This window comes from Sminthopsis crassicaudata, chromosome 1 (genome assembly GCF_048593235.1).
Source record: "Sminthopsis crassicaudata isolate SCR6 chromosome 1, ASM4859323v1, whole genome shotgun sequence".
In the NCBI taxonomy this organism is placed as follows: Eukaryota; Metazoa; Chordata; class Mammalia; order Dasyuromorphia; family Dasyuridae; genus Sminthopsis; species Sminthopsis crassicaudata.
Window position 1 is genome coordinate 176,306,816 of NC_133617.1, and position 26,849 is coordinate 176,333,664.

General features: G+C 34.3%; 1 protein-coding gene across 3 annotated transcripts in view; it reads left to right on the forward strand.

Moving 5' to 3' along the window:
- Window positions 1-26,849, forward strand: part of RNF182 (ring finger protein 182) — a 78,791-nt gene that overhangs the window by 25,937 nt on the left and 26,005 nt on the right. For all 3 annotated transcript variants that reach the window (XM_074272084.1, XM_074272092.1, XM_074272101.1), the window contains one exon: window positions 13,879-13,956. The gene's annotated coding sequence lies outside the window, so the exon portion shown is untranslated. The remainder of the gene's footprint in view (window positions 1-13,878; window positions 13,957-26,849) is intronic.

Genomic DNA, 26,849 nt, shown 5'->3' on the forward strand with positions numbered 1-26,849 from the left:
GGGATTTGCTTTAAATAAATGAATGAATCAGTGAAGTATTTGCCAAGTACTTAATATACCCAAAATACTAGGTTAAGTGCTAAGGATGCAATAAGAAAAATAAAACTATCCCTGCTTTAACATAGCTCACATTCTTTTTATTTTTTCGCTATCAAATCATTATTTATTTGTTTTTAACATTGATTTCAAAAAATTTAAAAAATGTTCTATATTCTCTTTTCCTCCTTCCCCTCCCTATCCATTAAGAAGACAAGCAATATGATACTAACTATACATGTGAAATCATGCAAACATGTTTCCATCTTAGCCATGTTGCAAAAAAGCAAGGAAAATAAAAGAAAATGAAAAACTATAATTCAGTATATTTTCTGAGTTTGTTACTTCTCTTTCTAGAGGTGGAAAGCATTTTTGACATGAGAAAGTCACATTCAAATGGAGGAGGCAACCTAACTAGAAGGTTTCAGTAGCAAGTTAGATAAATTCCATGAATGAGAAGTATTATTCATTATCTTTTTTTTCCCCTCCATCCATAAGATTTTCCAAATAAGTTTATATTCTGAACTAAAGCTGATTTTGCCTGCCAGGTCTCTATGCTTGACAGATTTGCTTATTGATATAGTCATTAACTACTTTCTGTCTCTTTATTGTGGCAACTATTTAACGTTTTTTGTTTGTTTTTATAGAAAGATACTGTTTAAGAGAGAACTACAAACCCATTTCATATATAGGAATGGAAAGCTAATTGTCAAGTTAATCTTGGCTAAATTTGAACTGAACTAAGTATGTGTTATTTTCAAATTCTGTAGAATCTTTATGAGAATAACCTATGCATATTGGGAGCTTACTTGATGCTTATATAAGGCAAGATGCAGGCTGTCATAAATGATACTCAGTGGCCATTTGTCTATTTACCATAGTTGATAGAAAGATGCAGAAAATACAAGATCCTACTATGTTTGTTGAGTACAAAAAAAGCATTTAATGTAGTTCATGATGGTGCATGCCTGTAATTACTGCTTTTTGAGGTGCTGCCACTGACATGTTATTTGAATTTAAGAATTCTGAGCTGCAAGAGGGCTAAAGCTGATCCTTAATTATTTGGCAACAATATTGGGAGTCCTCAGGAACTGAGGATCCTTAAGGCTTGATAATCTACTTTAGCCCCCTCCATGGCCATTAGAACAAATTAGTCTCATCATCCAGCTATTCCACTGGGGACAATAAACATACCCCTAATTCACTGACAGAATTGATGTCTGTCAGTTACCCTTAACCAAGTTTTAACTTGTCTGCCAACATGGTTTACCGGATGTGGCTGCTATGCATGCTATAGCTTCTTGGAGTCGCAGGTGGAAAAACAAATGGATGAAGAATATCTTTTGCCCAGATCAAAACATGAAGTGGATGCTTGTTAATAACAGAGAATTATGTGAATCCGTCTATGCATCATAGCAGTTTATATGGAAAAAGCCTGAATTTAAATCCTAGCCCTGTCCATAATTATTTACTATTAACTGATTAATCAGTTGAATACTTTAATGTTCAATGATTTCCTCAGCCTAGGGAATTTTTAAACTGGAAAATTCTTTTATTTTTGCAGATTCAAATTGTCAATGACTTAGTAAGTCAGTTAATCAAAAAGCATTTATCAACCATTTTTAGTGAGGCAGATAACTGCCAGGTACTGGAGGTACTGGAAAATAAGACACTGGATAGGAAGTGGTGTTGAATTACATATTGAAGAGAATGAGTCCAAGAGGTGGAGATAAGGAAGACACATTTTCCAAATATGGAATATAGAAGATGGAGTATCTAGTGCAGGTAAAACAATTAGACTGATTTGATTAGAATGTAGAATGCTGATGTGGGTAATCAATATGGAAAGATAGGTTGGAGCCAACCTGTGAAGGGCTTAAATGTCAAGCAGAATTGGTATTTGATTCTGGAAGCTATAAGAAATTTCTGAAATTTCTGAAGTAGGGTAATGAAATAGTAAAGCTTGTGCTTTAGGAATATTAATTTCATAACTATCTGGAGAGGCTGGCAAGAGATTATGAGAGTCTGAATGAAGGTGGAGAGAAGTGGATAGATGGGAGAAATGTTCAGGTAGAAACAAGAAGACTTAATAAATAATTTATTGGCTATGAGGTTTGAGAGAGGGAAGTGTTTAAGATAATGTGGAAGTTGTGAAGCTGGATGACTGTAATGATGATGGTAGTTCCCTCTGCAGAAATTGGAAAGTTTGAAAGAGGATGGGTTGAAAGAGCTGTTTTGGACATGCTGAGATTGATATGGTTTTTGAACATTTAGATGAAGATGTCTTGCTGGAAGTTTACGATATAGGGCTTGGGTTAAGAAGGGAAGGTGAAGGCGAAGGCTGAATAGAGATTGATAAAATGAACAAAAGAGAGTGCAAAGAGAGAGAAGAAGAAAAGATCCTAGAATACACTTTAGCATAGAAGGCAGTACCTTAAATAAAAGTGACTCAGAAAAAGAGATAGATAGAAGGAAAGAGAGAGAGAGAGAGAGAGAGAGAGAGAGAGAGAGAGAGAGAGAGAGAGAACGAACACAGGGACAAAGACAGAATGATTGATGGAGCAAGATTCTAGAGTAGAAGGTAGGATTGGATAGAATTGAGGGCATAACTTTTGTTTTTACATCTTCAGGTTATTAGCAATATTCATAGGAATTATTGTTATGATAATAAATATGGAAAACATAATTTAGCAGAAAATTTTGTGTGCTAATTTTGAGACTCACCTTCAAACTTTATCATCATCAATACTATTTATCTGTATCATCATCAGTAACAGCAATAATTATACAGACCTCGAAATATCCTTGAGAATTCAACCAGTAAACCAAAGCATTATCTTTCAAAATTTTGTTCACAGTTACCCAAATATAACATATCTACATAAAAAGTTCAAGAACAATATTTTGAAACTGACATCTCCTTATTAGATATTCTTAATCTCCAATTTACATGATGAAAAACTTTGAAAAAAAAGAGTTCCAGCAGAAAAAAATCAAAATCATGAAGCAACAGGCAAGGTTCATATCAGTTCTGTTGTCCTTTCTGTTGCTATAGTTGTTCTGAGGATTTCAGTGAACCTACCAAAGATGAATTTAGAGCTTAATATTTTTATTTAATAAGACACCAGTTATTTTATCTGTCTATACAGTAATCGGCAGAGAAGTAAAAAAGAAAATGGATATTAGTGAGTCATTCCACCTATTTCTATCAGAATTTTACTTAAAAGATAAGAATTTTTAGATAAAAATAATATTTAATAGTAATCTCTGTATCAGGTCATCAGGTCAGGCTATTTCTGAGTTCTACATGTATAAAACAAGGCAAGGACAACTCAGTTGCACAGTGTACCTGGGCTTAGAGTCAGAAAGAAATCCTGAGTTCAAATTTAGGCTCTGACACTTGTTATATGACCCTGGGCACTTAGCCCAATTTGCCTCAGTTTCCTCATCTGTAAATGAATTGAAGAAGAAAATGGCAAACCATTCCTGTACCTTTGCCAAGAAAACCCCAGAAGGGGTCATGAAGAGTCGGATATGACTAAAGTGATTGAACAAAACAAGGTTAGCCTGAAGTATTAAACTCCCAGAGAGAAATAAGAAGTATAATCATTTCAGACATACTGATATGGTGTGCCTAGTGTGATAGTACATCCCAGAGCAGCTGTTTAACTTCCCTGGAGGGAAAGGAGAAGACTAGTAACAATTCACAATCACTGTGCCCTCTAGGTACATCTATGATATATATCATAATCATTATCAAAAAGCATGTTTTAAAGCACTCTCTAAATGTGTATGACACTGTACCAGATCCCTGTGTCCCATTGCTGGTAGGCACAAATGTATAGGAGACCTTTGTTGTTGATACAGTAATCTTTCTTTAAATCTGGCCATTTTCCTATATCTTTGTTGTGGAAATGTGTGACTGGCATTTTGTCTTTCATTCAGTCAATCATTTACTAGATTCTCAACAAGTATGCATCATTGAATAAAGAAATTGCTCTCCAGAATGGTCGGATTTGTTCAGAACTCTACCAATAATGTATCAGCGTCCCAGTTTTCCCAATCCTGTCCAACATTCGCCATTTTCTTCTCCTGTCATTTTAGCCAATCTGACTATACCACAACTCTGGATTATTCCCACTATGCATTTCCTTTCATCCTACTAATTAACTGCTGAATATAACCCGACAAAGTCTTAGAACACTACTGATTTACTTAAAGTTGCAGCTCAAGGACCATCTAGTATGTGAAAACTTTTCTGATTTCTTCAACTGCTAATGCCATTCATCCCAAATTGTTTCATATACTTGACTCCAGTAGGCATGGAGTTGAGAATACCTGAGTTCAAATCCTATTTCAGACATTTACTAGCTGTGTGACCTTGGAGAAGTCACTTAACCTATTTTCCTCAATCTCCCTTTCATCAGTCACCTTTCCATTAAAAAAATACTTTCACTTCTTTTATTTCTCTGTATTTTGAGAGTCCCTTTCTTCTTTTCCAACTGTGTAGTGTTCTTTTCTTCCCAAGAACTTGGGAAAGAGTCAAGAGGTAGGGAATTTATAGTTGCCAGATATATTTCTGGGATCCAGACATTCTGTTTTATTGTGTCTGAAACCTACATTAAAGTAACATCAATGGAAATGAAGACTGTTAGCAATATGTAATTCTGTGCCAAAAAATGACAAATTAAAATGTAAAGTTTTGATTTCAGATAGCAAAAATTCTCCCAGTGGCATGTTCTACACATCCACACACAAATTAAGTGTCTATTTAATTCCCTTGCAGAGCAGATGATTCAGTCTAATAAAACATTTAACAAAATGCCTAGTCATTATGTACCCAACTGTGTACCAAATTTTTTGCTCTGATTGCTCACTTTTGCATATAACAAGTCCTAAAGCCTATTGGTATGGGACTTTATCCCCATTGGTGGATATTGATGTCATGAGCCTTCATGAAAGGCATGGTAGAGTTGGCAAGAGCAAGAGAGGAGAGCTTTGGTCTCTTCCATTTTTGTGGGCTCTTGAGTCTTTTTGTACTTTGCAGTTGCTTTTAGAGATTTTGGCTTCCTGCTTGAGAGGAATGGACAAAGGCATTTCAGGTTGCTGAAGGGAGAATAAGGCTCTGGGAAGAAGTTGACATAAGAAGAACTGGTAATCTCCATCTTATCCCTATCTTCACATTGTCACATTCTTCCTTTCTCTTTCCTTATCTCTTCTCTTTTCTCTTTCCCTTCCCTTTCAGGGAATTTTCCCTCGGGTATAATATGGCACTCTCTTGCTTGAGCTGAGTTACCTTGTTCCCAAAGGAAAAGCTACTTCATTCTGTATGATCATATATATATATATACATATATATATATACATATATATACATATATATATACATATATATACACACATGTATCTATCTATCTATCTATCTATCTATCTATCTATCTATCTATCTATCTATCTATCTATTCTCCTATAGATACTTTCTCTAATTTGTTTTGCTATTGACTTGAATAAATGGATTTCTTTGCTACTTCCTGCATGTGCTCATTGTGGAATTGGTATTTGGTAGAATTGGAGTTAAGCCTTGGATGTAAAGTTTGGATGTAGTTGCTATTACTGGATAGCAACCATGAAAACAACATCCCTTAGACTAGTCATATTTTAGGGAATAGATAGATATAATTCTAGGCCAGTACCTTCTTTTTGAGGAAAATAGAGCTGTCAAACTTCTGGCTCCTAACTCCTTTTTCCCTTCTTGGCAAGAAATGAAGTTTCCCTTGAAGAGGGGTGGGAGAAAAAGAGGCTAAAGAGATGTCTTTTCTATCTTCTTTGAGCCATACAACGACACCCTCATGCCATATGTGGGGAACAGCTTTCACGACATGTAACTGATTGGCAAGGAAGGAGACCCTCTAAAACAAAGTAACAAAGAACCACGATGGAGGCACAATATTTCAGTTCAGGTTTTGGCGTTACTGCTAGTTAACTCTGTGGTCATGGATAGGTAACAACTTTTCTGGGTCATTTCCTCATTTCTCATATGAAAATATTGGATTAGGTGGATTGTAAAGGCAGAGGGGAACTAGAATAGAGGAGAGACACTTTAATCTCATGTGATGTTATAGTGAGAGTGTTTCCTTTCCTTCTGTTAAATGCTGATGACCCAATCAGCATGGAATTCACCTACACCTTCCAGGTTATATTCCTGTCCCAAGATTTTTCATCCCTTCCTTGGGTCTTGCCTACCCACTAAGGGGGACTGCCCACTAGTGCCATCTAACCTGGGGACTCCAACCACGCTGGATCCCCAGGAAATATCAGTGATGATGGCATTGAATCTGGCTACCATTGTCCTCTCCAGCTGCCATACCCTATCTCCCGAGAGTAAACTCCATTAATTCCTCCTTTAATTTCCCTTTCCACAGTGACTATGGAACCTTTCCTCTATAATTAAATTTCTTTCTTCCTTGAGCTTTTCCTTACATTTCTGATGTTCACTGAATCCTGACTTCATTCTACATCATATCTCTTGACATCTTCTTCAAGGCTGATGACTCCTGCTATTGTATTGTGTGGCTCAGAATGATGAGTGGTCACCATTTAATAAAAAGCTGGAGAGATCTTTAGGAGCAAAGCAAAAATTTATTGCACATTCTCATGAGAAGCGGGTGACCCTCCCATCAAGCAAGCAATTGAAAGGGGGAGGCACCTTTTGGTTCAGGTTTTACACTTTAAATAGTCCCTAATGCAAATACCCCTCCACCACTGACCATCATCCTCATTGGCTGAGGGTCTTTCATTCTAAATGCAGGAACTACCCAAGAAATTGAACTTGACCACTAAGTACATAGTTGCTCATATTTGATTGAAGTAGGGAGAAGATGATATCATGGGAGGATAGCAGGAAGGGGACTTAGGTATACTCTTGAGTCAATGCTCAAGGATCTTCAGACCTACTCAAAACTCTGAAGTAGATGAAACCTTACTCGATTTTCACAACTGTCTTGAGAGATCTTGTCTCATCTTGTTCAGTATCCCCTAATAGAGTTCCAGAGAAGGAATTTTCAAATCCTCCTTTTGCCTCTGTCACTCAGCAAATGCCTGTCTTTTAAATTTCATTACATTCTATTCACATACTTTAGATATTTCATATTGTTCTCTATAGTCCAGCAGGTCACTTTACATTTTTTCTAAATTCACTATATGGCTCACAAGTTTAATTTCTTGTTCCTGGTCTCCCATTTTCCCAGCTGCCCTTATTCTTATGATTATTATCTCCCTTCTTCCTTAGCTATTCCTTAGACTGCTCATACTTTAGAGTTAATCTCATTTAAGTGAGCTCAATTGTCCCAGATCTTGGAATTCTCTCTTTAAAGCTCTGTCAAGCTGTAAAATTCTTTGATATGTTATTCTTTTCCCTATTTCTCTCCCCAGAGAGACTGTGTATTCTCTATGCAAGTCTATTGGCACCAGTTCTCAAGGTGAATTAAACTATTAAGCAATGAATTTGCTTGCTATTTTGACGTGAGAACAATCTAATCATTGATCCCCAGATGGAAGGAGTCATTGACTTCACACCAGAACTCTGCTATAATTTAGGATGTTGTTTTTCTAGGTTCTCTTTTGTAGTAACTATCTCTGTTGCAATTTCCTGATCAATAAATAATGGTACACAATGTTTTCTTACTTGGGAGATATATAGTTTCAAATATACCCAGTCTCTTTATTTCATCAAATATTCTTGTTGTTCCTTACTTTATTTTTCATTTTTTATGCTGTCTTTTTTATGGCCTTTCCTTCTCTTCTGATATGACTAAGGCTAACACTGATTTTGTACTATAGTTGCATAAAATCTCTTGTGATAAAATGAATAAGATGAGAAAGCAGGAGAAGAAACCATATATTCTGCTTTATCAGAATATAAGTGTCTCTCTCTATGTACCAGTCTCTTTAAAAAGAGTGATTTGGTACAAGATGCATATGAGCAAATTGTTAGCCAAGCCATATTTTAAACACACAAGGAAAGCAAGCTATGTAAAGTCAGTTATTAATATAAAATATTGTCCCTTGATTTAATGTTTTATTTATTGGAATTTTTGTCTACTGAATTAAAAAAAATGTAATAAATGCTTTACTTCTTATCCTTGGAAAAGAGTACAGAATATCCAAGCTTAGGCATGCATTGAGTGGTTTTCAAGAGTATACATATATCCTTCCAGTAAAATGTAAATTCTTTGCGGCCCTAGGCTTATTTCATTCATATCTGGCTCATACTTTTTGCATGCTTGTGCTTCTAGAACAAAAACAACAATAACAACAGACTAATCAGGAGGCTATTACCTCTTATTTCAAGTCATTGTAATAGCTTTTTACCTGGCATTTATGCCCAGACTCTTTTTTTCTCCAATTCCTTCTGTACAATACCAATAAATGAATCTTTTAAGTCACGACTCTGTTCAGATTTTTTGTGCTAATAAAACCCTTAATGATTCTCCATGGCCTACTGATTTTTTTTTCAATTTGTAATAAGCTTTATCTTAAAGTTAAATTTATTTTAATGATTTCTCTTTACCATAGTCCTCCTGCTATTTAAAAAAACAAAAACAAAATTCTTATAACAACTATGCATTGTTGAGCATTGCTTCCTGACCTAACACTGAATGGAATGGTATGTTCTGGCCAGAGTTTGGAGGGATTTGTCTATCAGTATAAGAAATTTTAACTTATCTCCTGTAGTTTTCTAATGTATATACCATACTCCCAACCATTTACTGTTTTTCAGATACATCCTACTTTTTTGGGGGAGGTAGGGGAAGCAATCAAGGTTAAGTGGCTTGTCACATAGCTAGTTAGCATCCAAGGCCAATTTTGAACTCAGTTCTCTTGACTCCATTGTGTCACTTAGCTGCCCTTACATTTCACTTTTTTGTCTATGCTAAGTGAGCATACATTGTTTCTCCTCTTTCCAACTCTTCCTACTAAAATACTACTTTTCCATTAACATTCAGCTCCTTTATTAATTCTACTTTTGATTTCTCTTCTCATTGCCTAGACATGATTATTTTTTCACCAAATGTTTATTTTTTTAGCTTTTTTTGTGTATAATATTCTCTCTCTCTCTCTCTCTCTCTCTCTCTCTCTCTCTCTCTCTCTCTCTCTCTCTCTCTCTCTCTGTGTGTGTGTGTGTGTGTGTGTGTGTGTGTGTACTGGTGCCAAGGGCTGGCAATATTGAGTGAATAAAAAAATGTGACAAATAGTCCCATAAGAGTAATATCAGAAGAGCTAACTATCAGAATTGACTGAAGCTGGTCAGGAAAACAAAACAAAAGATGTTTTTTTTTTTTTCATTTAAAAAAAAAACACCTTTATTGGGAAAAGAGGAGAAGAATAAAAGGGATAGGGCAGGTTTCTCTCCAGGACGCCATCATCATTTCACTCACTTAGATTCACAAGTTACTTGGAGCCATCTCAATCCCAGTAACCTATTGTACACAGTCAATTGTCAAGTATTACCAATTCTATGTCTGTACCATCTGGTTCCGAGGCTGGCTGTGCCTTCTGTTGTGCCCCTCAGTTGTCAGGGCAGGAGGAGTAGTTTACTTTTCTCCTTGCTCTCCAGTGCCACTTTATTCAATGCCATCTCTGCTCCCCATACATCTGTGCCCTTCTCTCTGCTGAAATACTCAAAACCCTAGCTTAAACCTTCATGACCAGTGGTCTGTACTATTTCTATAGCCTCTGAATTGACCTCCTTGTCTTAAATCTCTTCATGTTCCATTCCATCCTCCATTTTTCTAAAGCACAGGCCTGACTAGGTCACTTTCCCTGTTTACAGACAATATTTCTTATCTTTGTATAATTTCCTACCCTTGAAACATTCTCTCCTTAAAGGTCCTTTGCTTTAAATAATATGTATTTTCCTTCAAAACTCAGGTCAAGTTCCCTCTTCTTTAACAAGCCCTTCCTTGGCCTTATTTGTTTCCTAAATATTATATTATATAAATATTATGTTTATATTTGTGTATTGATTCCATAAGTAGCTCTCTGATCTCAGAGACATTTATTTTTTCTTTTGTAACTATAATCCCTAGAACATGATGATTATTTGATAAATGCTCATTGATTGGCTTATTGATATAGGTAATCCAGAACTGCTCAACTCTTATTTCACCTCTGTTTTCTCTTGGTCTTTGGTCTAGAAGAGACAGAACAAAAATATTTGAAGAAGTATGCTAAAAATATCTAAAGGGAAAGTTAGACTGCTCACTTAGAGGATAAAATCAAGTAATTTGGCCCCCATGAACTTGCAACCTTAGGTAGAACTGATGCAGTTGGCTGCTATACCTGTCAATGATTTGATTTTTGATTCAAGTAGAAGGAATATAGAAATACAAAATAAAAAGTAAAAATATTTTTTAAAAATCCCATTTTATATATATTTTGAGAGACACTATGGAATAGTGACTGAAGAGGTAGCCTTTGAGGCAGGAAGACTGAGTTCAAGTCCCACTTATCAATGTTCTTTGAATTATAGTGAAGAATGGAGGAAGTATCAGAGAAATGAAAACTAGGAAATATTTTATCAATTTTCAAAATGGAGAGAGAATGGAGACTAGATTATGGACCAGAGAACTTTTGAGTCCTTGCAAAATTATAGAGCATATTATTAAAGAAATTATGAGGACAAAATATGGCTTCATCAAGAACTGATCATACTATGTTAATCTTTTTTTTTTTTCTGGTAGATTTTAACAAAGCATTTCTTGTGGTCGAGATGAAGAGATATTGGTCCCACCACTTAGGTGGATTCAAGAGTGTTCATTAATGATTTTATTTGGAAGAGGGCTCTAGAAGAATGCCCTAGAGTCCTATACTTTGCCGTGTGCTGTTTAATATTTTTTAATGAATGAGTTGTAAAAAGGCACAGGTGGAACACTCATTAAATCTGAAGTTGACACAAAACTGGGAGAAAATAGTATAATGGATGCCAGAGTTAAGATTAAAATTTTTTTTTTTTGAGAAGATATATCATTGAGCCTAATCTAATAAGAGGAACTTCACAAGAGATAAATAAATTCTTACACTTGGATTAAAAATAATCCTGGCCATTACATGTAAGGAAAGACATCAGTAACCTTGAGTGACCAGAGAAAGACAAGCCAAATTGGTGATGGACTTGTGATTCTGTGTTATATAAGGGTCACTTTAAGAGGGCATGATTGCTGAGCAAGTATTTGAAGAACTCTCACATGTTGTTCAATTCTTTCAGCCTTATCTGACTTTTTGTGACACCATTTAGGTTTGTTTGGTTTTTTTTGGCAGAGATATTGGAGTGGCTTGCCATTTCCTTCACCAGCTTATTTTACAGATGAGAAAAACTGAGGCAAATAGGGTTGAGTGACTTGTTTAGGTTCAGACAGATAACAGATTTGCATTCAGGTCCTCCTGACTCAGGTTCATCTATCCACTTCACCACCTAGATGATAAGCTAGTTAAGAATAATGACTCTAATTTATTGATCTCTCAATCCTCCAAAGTGCCTTACATATAGTAGCTATGTAGTAAGTATGTGAATCAAAGAAATGACTTGCTGAAGATCACATAGCTTGTTTATAGCATGGTAATGATGAACTAAAAATAAAGTTTTTCTGACTTTTAATCTAGTGCTCTTATTTTAAAGGGGTTCTTTAAGGATGTCCTTTGCTGTTAACTTTTCAATATTGTTCTAGCAGTTTTAACAAGAGTTCCGAGACAGTTTGGGATTTCTCTTCCCTCACATTCATTTTGGGGGTGGGAGAAGACAGGGGATTTTTCCATACTGACTCAGGTTCTGTTAATAGAGGTTGAGGGTATCTATGTTTGTTTATCAAAAATATATTAGAGCAGTTCTGTGATTTATATTTTCCTTTTTTTGTCAAAACAATTTTGTTTCATTTCCCAAAGTATATTTGATTATATGATTCCAACAAGTTTAGTTACATTATATTTTTGAAAAGAAAAATCTGAATCATTAAATGTGGAAATTTTTTTCTCTCTCTTGAAAGCCTTTATGAATTTTTATTGTTAAACAAAACATTTCTCTTAGCTCAGTGCCTTTGGTACAGATTTATTTTGTTAGGCAAGATTGACAGGTTGAATTACCACTTCCTCATACTATTAAATTGGGGGAGGGTGTCATTGCTTGTTAAAATGGGAGGCAGAGTATATGGGAATCTAGCTTCAGATTCAGGAAGATGTACTCAACAGCCTTTGCTTATGCACACATAACTCTGAAATCTAGTGCTTAGGAATCTCTACGAACCTGCAGAGAGAGTGCTGATCTGCATTAATAAGAGGGTGTTACCTTATCCTGGAGTTCCCAGTACTAATGAAGTCACAGGTCCAGCTCCAGTCTTGTTTGCTTAAAACAAATGATTAATAATATTTGAGGAGCCTGCAATTTGAAGTGAGCATTCAAAACTGAAAGGTCCCTCTGCTTTATCATTGTGGTTACTTGACCTTACTGACCATTCTTGTTTCTCTTTCTTTTTCCTTCTTTTTAAATTCAAACCATTGTGCTCTCTTTCTATTCATTGCCACCATTTCTATTCTGTCGGTTACAGTTTGATTTATATCCTCATGATAGCTTCAATTATGTTTACCAGGGAGTTCCTTTGGGCCAAATCTAGAAACTCTCCATCATGTTTATCCTTCTTGACATGCCTACTGTTTTGTAAAGTGTTGACTATCTCCTTTTTTTTTCCTTGGAGATTTTTTTTTTTTTCTGATCTTGTTTTCAGAGATAAGTCAGTTTACTCTCCTTATTCTCTTCCCATTTCTTAAATTACTCTCCTCTTATTGACTTCTTTTATTCCCCTCTTTCTTTGAATCACTTAAATTATTTTTCACGTGGGTATTTCATTCTTTGTGTCCTGCCCCTCAAATCTTATTTCTAGATATCTGGTATTCCTCCCTACATTCTTGTCTTGGGAAGCTTTCCTATTTTATTTTCATGGCTTTAATTATTGACTATGGGCAGAAGACTATTAGAACTGCATCTCTTCTTCAGTTCCATATTTCTTATCAACTAGAAGAAAACTTTTTCCTTGTGATGTTGTTGTTCCCTAAAATAAAACTTGCTAAAAATAGAGTGAAATGCACCTTAACATCCTACCAACCGATTTCCAAGTATTTATCTTCTCTTACTTACTTTATTTATTTATTTACTTACCTACTCATTTATTTATTTACCTATTTATTCACCCATCCATTTATTTATTTATTTACCTATTCATTCATTGTTTGTTTGTTTATTATGCTTGTAGTTGCTTTAGGCAAAAAGAACTTTTTGCTTTCTAGATTTGGAATCTAGGTGATATAACTTTTAATCAGTGACTTCTAAAAATGTTCTTCAATTAATTCTTTTTTTCACTTCAGTTAAGAATAAAAAATTAGCCCTTGCATATTAGAAGCAGTGTATACTATTTTCTTTTATGTACAGTGCTTATTAGATAACCACAGAAAGCCTTGAAGAGTAACTTGCATCTATCTTCCCTAGCATTTAATATCCTTTCTTCCTAACAAGTAACCTTTTTTTAAAGTTACATTAAGAATATATTGAGAATTTTTATTTCAGTTCTAGCCCACACAATTGAATATATGCCAATTACTATATCACATCCTATAGCTTTGTTACAAAGTAAAAAAGGGATTAAAACTTGACATCAATATGTCCATTAAGAAAAGTTCCCATAGCCCATAAATATGGTAGACTTTTTCCCTGAAGTTGGGACATTTGTATATAAATTTGAAAGACTTATTAGCATAACAAATTTATTATTTATTCTATTTTCTCTCCTTCCCCAGATCTATATGCTACTAGCTGAAATAATTCATTAGCAGGATTACTCATTACTTGACAAATCAGAGCACAGTTGGATTTTGGTAAGTATAAATCTACCATTGTTTGGGAGCTATGTTGATGAACACCAATGATTTGCATATGTACATATGCATACAATAACACATCTATGTGTATAGATGGACATATTATACATAATATATACACATATGTGTGTATACACATATATGCATATATAAAGTGAAACTTGACCAAAATATTTTTCTAAGCGTTTGAGATAAGAATATTTTGATTTGTTTTTTATTTTGTTTTAGTGCATTGATGTGTCTTTTCTTTACTAAAGAATTTTGCAAAGTATATCTGTATATGTTTTTGTTTTAGATAGTATGGATGGTGATTTTCCTCCAGTTACATTTGAAACATTTCTTTTTACATTTGTTTTTAAAACTTTGAATAGTGATTTTTAAAACACAGATTTATGATACTGACATCCAAGAAAATCAAAACAGGGCTTTTTTTTTTTTCCTTACATGTGAAAGACTATGGAATGCATAGAGGAAAATAATGGAATTTGAATTAGATTTGGAAGTGTTTTTATAGCTCATTTAATCCAGATTTCATAAAATCACTTAAATTGGAGGGCACTTCAGGGACTCTGTAGTTACCATAGAATAACAGGTATATTCTTTTTACAAGTAGCCATTCAGTTTCCATTTGAAGATATCCAATGATAGAAAACTTACTGATACCTCAGGCATTTGTTGATAGATTTGATTGATAGGAAATTTTCCTCTATAATGAACTACAATCTTTCTCATTGAAGTAGATGTTTCTGGTTCTGCTTTTTGGGGATGAGCAGAAATGTTGAATCCCTTTTCTTCATAATTGCTCTTTGGAAACTTGAAAACAATTGCCATATCTAAGTCTAAAGAGTCTGTTATTCAGATTATATATTCCCTAATCCTTTAACCAGGGTTTATCCAGTATGTTTTTTAGTCTTGTTCTGTTTACCCTTCAATACGTGTACTTTAAAGTGTGCTACATTGTCAATACCCTTTTGAAATGTGCTGTTCAGTTCTGAACAAAATGCTGATGGAATGTGACTAGGGTGGAGTACCATGAAACTCTGTCATTATGGGTATCTTTTCTTAATTTAACCTAAAAACATGCTCTTTTGGCTGCCAAGTCATGTTGTTAATGTAGTGATGTTGCAGTCCTTTAAAAAATCCCACATGTTTTCTTGATGAATTCTTTTTTAACCATTGCTTTCCATTCTAGTTTTAGACAGTTAATTTTTAAACCAAAATAAAGGACTTGCTATTGTTTCACTTTTGTTGATTAATCCAATTTTTTTAACCCTAAAGTATCTTTTTGTATCTGAATTGGATCATTTATTAGGAAACCTTCCTTATTTTGTGCTATTTGAAAAGCCTGTCATCTATGACTTCGTTTAATTCATTGCCAAAGCTCTTGACTTAAATTGGGTCAAGGTTAGATTATTAATATATGATGACTACTTTTTGAATTAGGTTACAAATTCAGGTCCAAAACTACCTATGTACATAATATGGTATATGGTAAATAGCTCTCCAGCTTGTCCATAACAATATCAGTTCCCATTCTGGTATGCCCCCCAATACTCACTGTTAACTGCCATTTAAAAACATTAATAATAATTTTTTCATTTCAAAATACATGCAAAGATAGTCTTCATTCACTCTAGTAAAACCCCATGTTTCAAACCTTTCTCTCCCTTGCTCCTCTCCTCCCTCAGACAGTAAGCAATCCAGTATAGGTTAAACATGTACATGAAAAAATCTAAACACATTTCCACATTTATCATGTTGCACAAGAAAAATCAGATCAAAAAGGAAAAAAATGAGAAAAAAAGCAAGCAAACAACAAAAAAGGTGAAAATATTATGTTGTGATCCACATTCAGTCCCCATGGTCCTCTTTCTGGATGGCCCTCTCCATCACAAATCTATTGCAATTGGCCTGAATTATCTTGAAAAGAGCCAAATCCATCCCAATTGATCATCACATAATCTTGTTGTTGTTAAATATAATAATCTATTGGTTCTGCTCATTTCACTCAGCATCAGTTCATGTAAGTCTCTCCAGGCCTCTCTGAAATCATCCTGTTGATTTTTTTCTTATATATGATATATATCATAACTTATTCAGCCATTCTCCAACTGATAGGCATCCACACATTTTTCAGTTCTTTGCTATTACAAAAAGAGCTTCTACAAATATTTGTGCACATGTGGGTCCTTTCCCCCTTTTTATGATCTCTTTGGGATACATTTTCAGTAGCTTCACTGCTGGATCAAAGGGTATGCACAGTTTGATAGCCCTTTGGGCATTAACTGCCATTGTTTAATTTCCCAATTCCATTTAGCTAATTCATATCGATTAGTTTTTACAAAAGGGTATTCACCACTTTGCAAGAATAGATGTACAATCATTTCCTTTCAATACCTTTGGGCACACTCTTATAAGCTACTACCTTGGCCTCTGGGGAGGTAAGGCTCAGGTTTAATGCAGTATCTACATAACATGATCCTACCAAGCTCATGTTCATATACACTGTAGTAGCAGGATAAATCCATGTATCTACTACTGCTGGATCCTGATGATTATTTCTGCGGGTCTTGGAACCAAACTGTCTGATTATTAAACTCAAAATTCACTCTATTTCCTCACCTCATGATAGTTCTCCCTCATGATTTTTCAAAGCTTAATAGGTCTTAGCTATCTCTATTTCTCCTTCGCCCAAAACAGGAAAAAAAAAAACTAGAGGCAAATTTTATATTAGGCCAAATGACTGGCCCTTGCTGATGAGCCCTTGTGGAATGTTCCTCAGTTTTGTCCAGAAACCATTTAGTTATCTATCTCTTCATTATTGGTTAGCATACCCAAATCAGATACAGAATATCTAATTGAACTTGTTCAGCAAGATACCTCCATTAGACATCATCATGTCTCTCTACCTGGAGTATTGAATTACCCTAGAATGCTGATACCTGTTCATCAGCCCTCTGTTACACTTCTATATATTACAGCTTTCTCAGCTATTCTCTTATTGGTGGGCACTCTCTATATTCAATCAGCCAATCAAGATATATTTATTAAGTGCCTAATATGTTCCTGGCACTGTATAGGTGCTGAGGATACAAAGGAGATAATTCCTATTAGACTTAAGTTAATATTCTAATGATAGAGATATCAAGTTCTGTGTGTGTGTGTGTGTGTGTGTGTGTGTGTGTGTGTGTGTGTGTGTGTATGTGTGTGTGTGTAATTATGAAGATTATAATATAATATCAATGTATAGAAAATCACTAAACATAAGGTAGTTTGGGAGGGAGGGCACTAGCATTTAGGGCAAATCAGGCAAACTTTCATGAAGAGGATGGTATCTGAACTGCAGTGTGAAGGAGGAGAGACTGTGAGGTAGAAGTAAGGGAATGGCCAATGCAAAGGGACAGAGAAGGGAGATACAAAATTGCATATGAGGATTAGAGAGACTGCAACTTTGGCTAAATCCCAGAGTATAGGAGGGGGAGTAAGATACAATGAATCTGAAGAAATACATTAGGGCTAGGCTGTATAGGGCTTTAAAAGCTAAGAAGTAAAGTTTATATTTTATCCTAGAGGCAATAAGTATCTACTGGAAGTAGAGAAGTCACATGGTAAGGTCTGCACTTATGGAAAATTACTTTGGCAGAAGTATATAGGAAAGAATGAAAAGGGGAGAGACTTGAGAGGCTAAGTAGGAGGAAGCTGTTGCAATCATCTAGGCAAGAAGTGATGAGGGCCTGAAATAAGCTATGTGAGTGGAGAGAAAGGATCTGATGCAAGATATAATCATGAAGGTAGGAATGGAGAGATTCGGCAACCAGTTGGGTGTGTTGGGGTGAGAGACAATGAAAAGTCCAAGATGATTCCAAGATTACAGACTTGTGGGACATGAAAGGATGGTGATACTATTGACAGAGATAGAAACGTTTGGAAGAGGGACATGTTTTAGGGAAAGAGAATTAGTTAAGTTTTGAACATGTTGATTTTAAGGTCATCTGATCTGAAATATCAGATAGGTAATTAATGATGTAGACTAAAACTCAAAGTAGAGATGGGCTGGAAATATGTGTGTGTATATATATACACATATACACACACACGCACATATATATATGTGTGTGTGTGTATATATATATATATATATATATATATATATATATATATATATACATATATATGTGTGTATATACACACATACACATATAGGAAGAACATTCTCACATTTAGGAGGAGAACCAGGAGACAGTATTGTTAGTGAAACCTAGAGAGGAAAGAGGTTTCAGGCATAATCAATGATGTCAAATGCAGCAATTAATTCAAAAGGAATAAGATTGAAAAAAAAATAGTTGGGCAATTAAGAGAGAGCAGTTTTAATTGACATTTAATTGGTGAGGTTGAATGTCAGATTGTGAAAGGTGAAAGAAGGAGTGAGAGAACAGGGAATAGAAGCAGTGAATGTAAACATCTTTTTAAAAAATAGCATTTTATTTTTCCAATTTTATGGAAAGGGAATTTTTAATATTAATTAAAATTTTGGGGGGATTTCAAATTTTCTCCCTCATTCTCTCCTCTCCACCTCCCCAAAAGGTAAGAATTTTAAATAGTTTTTATAATATATGTGTGCAATGATGTAAAACACATTTCCATATTAGTTGTGTTGTAAAAGAAGAAACAAATCAAAAGGAAAAAATCATGAAAAAGATAAAGATAAGTAAAAAATAATATGCTTCATTCTGCATTCAAACTCAGTCAGTTTTTTTCCTCTGGATATGCATAGCATTTTTCATTGTGAATTCTTTGGAATTGTGAAGATACTCTGTAAAGGAATTTGCCTGAGTAAGGGAGAAGAGACTCTGGATGACAGCTTAAGAGTATGGTCAGCTTTAGCAAAAAGAAAGGCCACCACTTTGTCAAAGACAGGATTTAAGGAGGAGAGAGTAAGAGATGATGTTAATAAGGTTAAAGATTAAGAAAATGGATGGAGAGGGAGCTCTGGTCAAAGGGCCTCAGTTTGTTCAATAATGTCAGAATCATGGTCCTTAACTGAGGTTAGGGAAGAGATGAGGGGTATTGAGAATGGAAGAGAAAGTTTGGAATACCTCCTCTGGATTATCAATTAGGGGCAAATCAAAGGACTGCCTTGCTGTAATAAGGACCTAATTGAAATTATCTAACATGAATTTCTAATATACCTAGTCAACAAAGTTGTGGGAGCTCTTCCAGCCTCATGAATCAGAGTGAAGACTAATCTAGATCTGAAGTTTGGCAAGAAAAGAGTGGCAATATGATAAGGAACCAAAGGATTTAAGAGGAGAGGACTATGAAGAATTGAAGGGAAAATGAAAGTGGTGGCAAAGGAAAGGAAAAGGAATAATTAGTGAAAGAAGGATCACTGGACTTAAGGAACATGAGGAAATGTTTCCCATTCCTTATAAGTACAAAGAGTGAATGCGGTTCTGACTACTTTGGTATATATTGGGCCTTTGCTTCTGTCTGATCTCATATTGATATATATCTACCAGTTCTGAGTGCTGAGGTTGAAAGACAGATTGGGAAGGTTCATTTTCCAGGTCAACAAATGTGGAAAGCTTAGTTACTTGTATAATTTTAAAATGGTATCTAAAACATGGGGAAAAGGTCACAGCTCTACCAAGAATTTTTTTGTTTTGAATGCCTTTCTTCAGCCCAACCTTTATCAACTCTTACTATTTGTTGTCATGTTTGTTTGCCCATTTGCCTAATATGCAGCGAAATCTCAGAATTGCTTTAATTGTCGTTTTCTTATTGTGATTTGTAGCTTGTTTGCAAATGGGTCATTTATATCATGCAAATCTTTTGAATACTTTATTCTCTTTTATAATATATTGAGTAATGGTTCTTTGTATGAAATTTTGTATTAATTTTGTATAAATCTTGGATCTCTGACTTTTATTGTTGATTTTTTTGGATAAATTTTTGTTCATGAGACAAATTTTTCACATTTTCTTTTAAATGACCTGTTTTTGATTCATCTATGTTTGCTTTTTAATGATCTTGTGTTTTGTTTTTAAGTACTTACAAATAAATTCCTTTAGTTTTATTTCAAGAGCCACGGGATTAGAAGGAACCTCAGGACTTTTAAAAACTAACCTACACCTATATGGGAATATTGTCTACAACATTCTGTATTTTTGTCAAGAATCCATGTAAAATTCATTGGATTATTAATAGATGAATCATAGATTTGTAGCTGAAAGGAATCTTAGAGGCTATCTAGTTCAACCTTTTCATTTTCAAATGAGGAAACTGAGCCCCAGAAAAGCTAAGGGTCTTATTTAGGGATACATGGCTCACAAATATTCAAGGAAAGCCTTGAATTTAGTTCTTCCCAACTCCCAATTCCAAACTTCACTTTGCTACTTCACATGCTTATATTTGTGGCTTTCACTTTCTTTATTTACTTGAAAATAAAGATTTTTGCCCCACTCTAATTCTATAGCAATTCTTCCTCTCTCCCCCCCTTTTCAAAGGTTATTTACAGTGGTTAAGTAATTACACCTATCAATTCTATCAATTTCATAGGATGTCATTTGGCTGTGTTTGATGTCATGGACCATTGGAGGATAGCTAGCTAGGTTCCATTTCCTCATTTATTTTGGTTTGCAATACTTTGCTCTAGTTCTTTTCAATTCTATTTTTCCCATTCTGAAGATCATGCTTCTTGGTAGAGAAATCAAGCAAAGTAAAATTTCAATTGTTTTCACTTCTTTCTGTTCATCCTCTGCCACCTTCATTTGCTTCTTTCACCTATATATGGCTTTAAAAATCCAAGTTGGTTAATGAGTTTTCTGTGTATCCGCATTGGTCTCTTTGGACCATTCTCTCTCTTCTTCCTTATTGGAGTCATTTGTATCTTCAAAATTTCACTCTTGAGAGCTCTTTCTTCTTTTTCGGTGGAATCCCTTATAGAATTGAAGGCCATACCTATTCTTTTTTTAACCCCTTGAAATCCTCTTTTACATTGTAATCATCATGCTCCTTCATTATTCTCCAGGCTCATATTCAAATTCTTCAGACTTTTTTCTCCTCCATGATCTAGCACTCTTTGCATGAGACCCTTCTTCAGACTGATCCGTTTCTTCTAGAAATTACATTTTAAAGGATATGCATATTCACTTTGTTCCACTCAGAGTTCCACTCCTGATGCTGAATTTCATTCTTCACCATGATTCAGCAGCCTTTTTACTTTATAAGATTATTCTGCCCTAACAGACTTAAACTCTTAAAATTTAAGACCCCTTTCACCTTTTGTGGGTTGCCTCCCCCCTTTACAACATCAGCTCCTTGTGTTTGTATTCCTAGAACTTTGCTTAGCACAGTGCTTTCTCCTCTTTTTCCTTATTCCTCTCTCTGCCCATCTCCCTGCCCCCCATCCCAATCCTAATTTGGATGATTTTTACTATGTTTACTTTATCTGATTTATGAAATTTTTTCACATTAGTATGTACTCTTAATATACAGTGCTTCTTCTATCCTATGTGAAAACCCCCTCTGCAACATTCGAGAAAAGTGGTCATGTAAATTCTGCTTATTGATAAAATAGTGGTAAATGAGAGATGAGTTATTATTAACATAAAAGCAAGATGCCAATTGCTATAATTTTAAATTAGTTTGGTGGAACATGGCACTAAAACTGTGATGGAATGTTACTTCTAGTCTAGAGTGTAACAGTTTCCATTTGTGACTAGAAAGTCACTCTTTTTGCTAGAAACTCTCATGTTGCTTTTGAGGAAAGCATGCATTGTTAGTTGTTTTTACTCATTAATCATTTTCATGGTTACATCTAAAATTTAGAAATCATTCTTAGAGATTGTATTGATTAACTTGGAAACTTTATTTGTATAGTTGGAGAATTTTGTTAAATGGAAATCCAAGAGAACAGTATAGAAAGAAAAATAGATATTACAGGAAAGAGTTAAATTGAAGTGAGAGTAGTTGGATGGTAATTTTCAATAGTGAAGTTACTGGCGTTTGGGGTAGATAATTGAATGAGAGATTGTGACTATACTAAGTGCCCCACTGCCACCTTAGAACATTGTCAAATAACCCCCCCCCAAAACAAAACAAAACAAAACAAAACAAAAAAACCAACAAAAACAATGGGAAAAAAACTTTCATAGTAATTCCTTGCAAGAAAATTAATAAAAGGACTGAAGAAAATAATAAACAAAAAGAGGTTTCAATTTGATAAATTAGCATTGTTTGATTAAGAAAAAAAACAAAGTGAAATCTCTAGAAAGAAAGAACAAGACTTCAGCAAATTCAATTTTGCAACTCTTAATTTGAGTCAAATATGATCCTAATTCTGAAATCAGATGGAGATAAAGTTAAGAAAATCATAGACCATCATCACTTAATGAACATTATACCCAATAATATTACATAAATTATTGGGAAAGGTATTATCTTAAAATTATTCATTTTGACAAAGTTAGATTTGTATTAGAAATCATTCACCATTAAGAAAAGAATTGGGATAATTGCTTATGCTAATAAAAAAAAAACAAGAAAGGCTTTACAATTATATTAATAGATATAAGAAAGCTTTTACTAGAATATATTACTTATGTAATCTAAAGTAAACACTGAAAGATTTTGTGATGGAAGGACCATTAGTGTGATCAAATGACCCTACATAAAACCAAGACCTAGAATTATTAATAATTAAGAAATGGTGAAAGTTTTTGTAATAAGATCAGGAATGAAATAGACACCTTCTGTTACCATTCTTATTTAGCACAATCCAAAACCCCCCCAGTAGTATAGCAATAAGTCAAGAATAAGAAATTAAATGAATGAACAATGGTAAAACAAGCTAAAATTATCATTATTTGTTTCAGCTCAAATAGACTCTTTTTTAAAAAACATCTCACAATTGCCTGAAAGACATAGAGAATACAAAGTCTCACTAGGCTTATCATTTGTTAAAATATTTGATTCAGTAGAAAAAATAATACCGAAATAGCTTCCTTCAGCAAGGTGTCTCCAGTGCATATGTTAAAATTAGGTAAGACATCTCAATCAGTAATCTTTTCTTCAACACCTACAGTGTAGAAATAGTGATGGTGATGATGATGATAATAATAACAATAAAAATTGTCTTGATCAGGCACCGCTCACCACACCCACTTTTCTGTTTCCATAGAATTTTTATGAGATTTGCCTACAAGTCATTGAGGGATTTCTTTTTTTATTTTATTTTATTTATTTATTTCCCTGAGGCTGGGGTTAAGTGACTTGCCCAGGGTCACACAGCTAGGAAGTGTTAAGTGTCTGAGACCACATTTGAACTCGGGTCCTCCTGAATTCAAGGCTGGTGCTCTATCCACTGCGCCACCTAGCTGCCCCCAGGGATTTCTTGAATGAAAATGTGAGAAAAGAACAGATAAGTTTTCTCAAATGATATTCTAGAGCAGACCATATCTTAGTAATAGAAAATTTACTAAAAAGGTAAAGAATATAAGGTTCCATTGTACTTAAAGTTTGTTGACTATACAAGATTTGATTTGGTAGAGTAAAATACTGCCATATAGACTTTTCTTCAAAAGTGTCTCCTATCCACAACAGAGGCATCCAAGATTATGTGAAAGATGTAATAAAACAGAGGTAACTTTATTTAATGACCTTCTGATTATTAATATCAAGCAAAACATGAAATCGATCTCTCTATCTGTCGGTCTGTCTATCTATCTATCTATCTATCTATCTATCTATATCTGTCATTATCATGGACCATGGATTGTGACTGGTACTGAGTCCAAATGGATAGGAATGCCCTGCATTCTTTTTGTATATGGTATTGTATTGATTATATCAATCCATAAGTACTTATTAAGTATCAGCACTAGCTGTAGGGATTCTAAGAGAAAATAATTTTAAAGTAATCCTGGCTCTCATGAAGATTTGTGTCTATAGGGAAAAAAAAAACAAAAAACAAAAACTTTTGTCCATTTAAGTCTGTAAAAATGAGCATATGCATGTGTTACCCTTGCAGGAGATAGTCTTTTTCCTACTAGGAGCTCCAACTTTGGGCACAATTGTTTAACCCCAAAAAAGGATTTTCTCTCCACATTCTTCGTCCCAGAATGCTGGACAAAATAATAAAGCTTTAGAATCATTAATGTTAAGAGTTTCTTCTTAAAGTGATTAACAGGATTTTTGTAGAAGAAGTAGCCAATACATAAAGCAAATACCAGCTCAGGACAGTGATTTATTTCCTCTACCACAAAAGAAATGCAAAATACAAAGATTCATAAGTATGTATTAACAAAGGCATAATACATTAAAAATAACTTATAGCAACTATTATACTCTGCTGGCAGGTAAAGACAACTTTATTGGATTGCTGAATAGATATTTCACATTCATGACAGGTTGTACTTTCACAGCAACTCACAAAGTCCAGATCTTTTGCCAACAAGCCCTAGAACATTGCAGAGCTTTTTAAATAAACTCTATAATCATTCAAAAGAACTTGGCTTAACCACCCAAATTGGAAAAACCAACAGAATTTATCTTGTATGAACTGTAATATGCAAAGAGAAAGCCCGTAGAAATGGTCTATCTATATGTATGTTTATTTTTATGCATGTATATATGTGTGCATATATGTGATTGTTAATTGTTTTTCATGTCCTTCTTTTCTTTTTTCCTTTATTTATTTATTTTAAATGTAAATACAAAACATAAAAAAAGAAAAATTGCTATGTACATAGGAGAACATGGAGAACACGAGAGAATTCAAAATATAAATCAATAAATTTCCATTTCAAGAAGCTTATATTATAAATACCACACATTGTGTTCAGAACTGTCCATCTTTTCTGTGCTTCCTTATAAGTTTTCTCCTGTTCTTTGCTGTGCATTTTCTACTTTATTCTTTTTTTTTTAACTCTTCCTCTTCCCTGTCCCCAAAGAAGGCCACTATTGTTTTGATATGCACTAATACATACATACATATGCATATATATCTAGAATCCTGCATATATATCTAGAATCATACACACACACACACACACACACACACACACACACACATATATATATCCAATTTTTCATAACACTATTTGGGGTTTTCAGGACAAAGATACTAGAGTGGTTTTTTATTTTCTTTTCTAGATCATTTTACAGATGAAGAAACAATTAAATGATTTGCCCAGGTCATACAACTAATAAGTGTCTGAGGCCTGATTTGAACTCACATCCTCGTGACTCTAGACCTTATACTTTATTCACTATGCCATCTAGAAATTATAAAAAAATTAAAATAAAAATTATAAAAAATTAAAAGAAAAAAATAATCCTGGTAGCATGCTGATTTTGTATTTAGGTATGGATGTGTGATGAGTCAAAAGAAAATTGATCAATTATAGGAAATAAAGCCATTACTGTCTATCTTCTACTTTTATATAACCTGCATTTTATTTTTGTCTTATGGTGAAAGTAAAGAACAAACAGCCCAAGAACCTTTTGTATGTTGTGCATTATTTCTCATCTAACTGGGATGAATTAAAAATAAGGTGCCTAATGAATCTATGAATTTGTTTTTTTCAAAACAATTTGATAACTGCTTCAATATAATCAATTTTATTTTTAATCTTAAGTATTTAATTTTATGCATCTAGAAACATTATTTTGAGAATAATTTGGCAATACAGACTTTCAGTGGGATTCATGAGACAAAGGTTTATTAACCATTGTTAATAACCATTAACGAATGGTTATTAACCATAGAGGAAAGCTATAGTTTTCCCTTCAGTGTTCAAAAAATTAGTTCCTAGTGTCAGGAATAAAGCAATATTTTTAGATTTTACTTTACATGATAAAAGAGCGTAAGTTAATATAAATGCTTTATTTAGTCTGATCTAATGTAACTCAAAATCTTCTTGTATTTAGCTATTTTACATTCATGTCATAGAATGCTAAGATACTTATTTTGATAATCTCTACCTGTTTTGGTCCTAAACTATGGCATATTCTTTATTGGAAGGAAGAAGTGTGGGATATTGGTATGTAGATTGTACAATTCCAGCAACCAACTCTAGGACTACATTTAGTTGACCCCTCAGTGTTTCTCTGCTACTAGATTGTAGCTTTAAATCTTAAGATAATCAGTATGAGACTTTTGACGAATACAATCTAACAGTAATTGTTCCTGGCTTTATATCCAGATTTAACAAGCTAAACCTCTAGGGCATTTCTTTGGCTATAGCCTAATGAATAGATTATGATTTTCCACCAAATTGGATTGATTGGCCAAGTGAAGGGCTGTTTATAAGAATGTGTCTCTCTGAGGGAAGCAGTCCTGGAATTGGTCCTTCTGCTGCCAGGCAACCAGTCGATTTGATTGGTGATGCAGGATGAATTCCTTTAGAGTCTGCTGTCGATCTCTTAAGGACAAATGTTTGACATCCCGTTGAGCTTATTCTCATCTTTGTTACTAAGCAAGGACCTGCTGCTGTAATACTAAGCATCTGCTTTAATGAGAAGTCACAGCAGAAACCTTGGTCCTGGGACCATGTATCACAATATGCTGAAGTTCAATTATTGCTAATAATGCCTAACAGATTTTGCATCTGATTATGTGATGTGCATGATGATCAGCATATTAATGATGACTTAGTGATCTTTCAAACCCTCTTTAGACTTTCATATCTCATTTGTGAATCTCATATTGGGAAAATAGGACCTCCTTTGTAAGAAAATGCTGTGTCTTTCTTCATACCTTTGTTTAAGACCCAAGTTCTGTAAATAATTTTTTAAAATGCCGAGTGCAGGAACAGCACAAGATCCATGAGGGGTTGATAGGGTATCTGAAAGTTGGCAAATGGTATGTAATTTATGTAGAAAGAGTG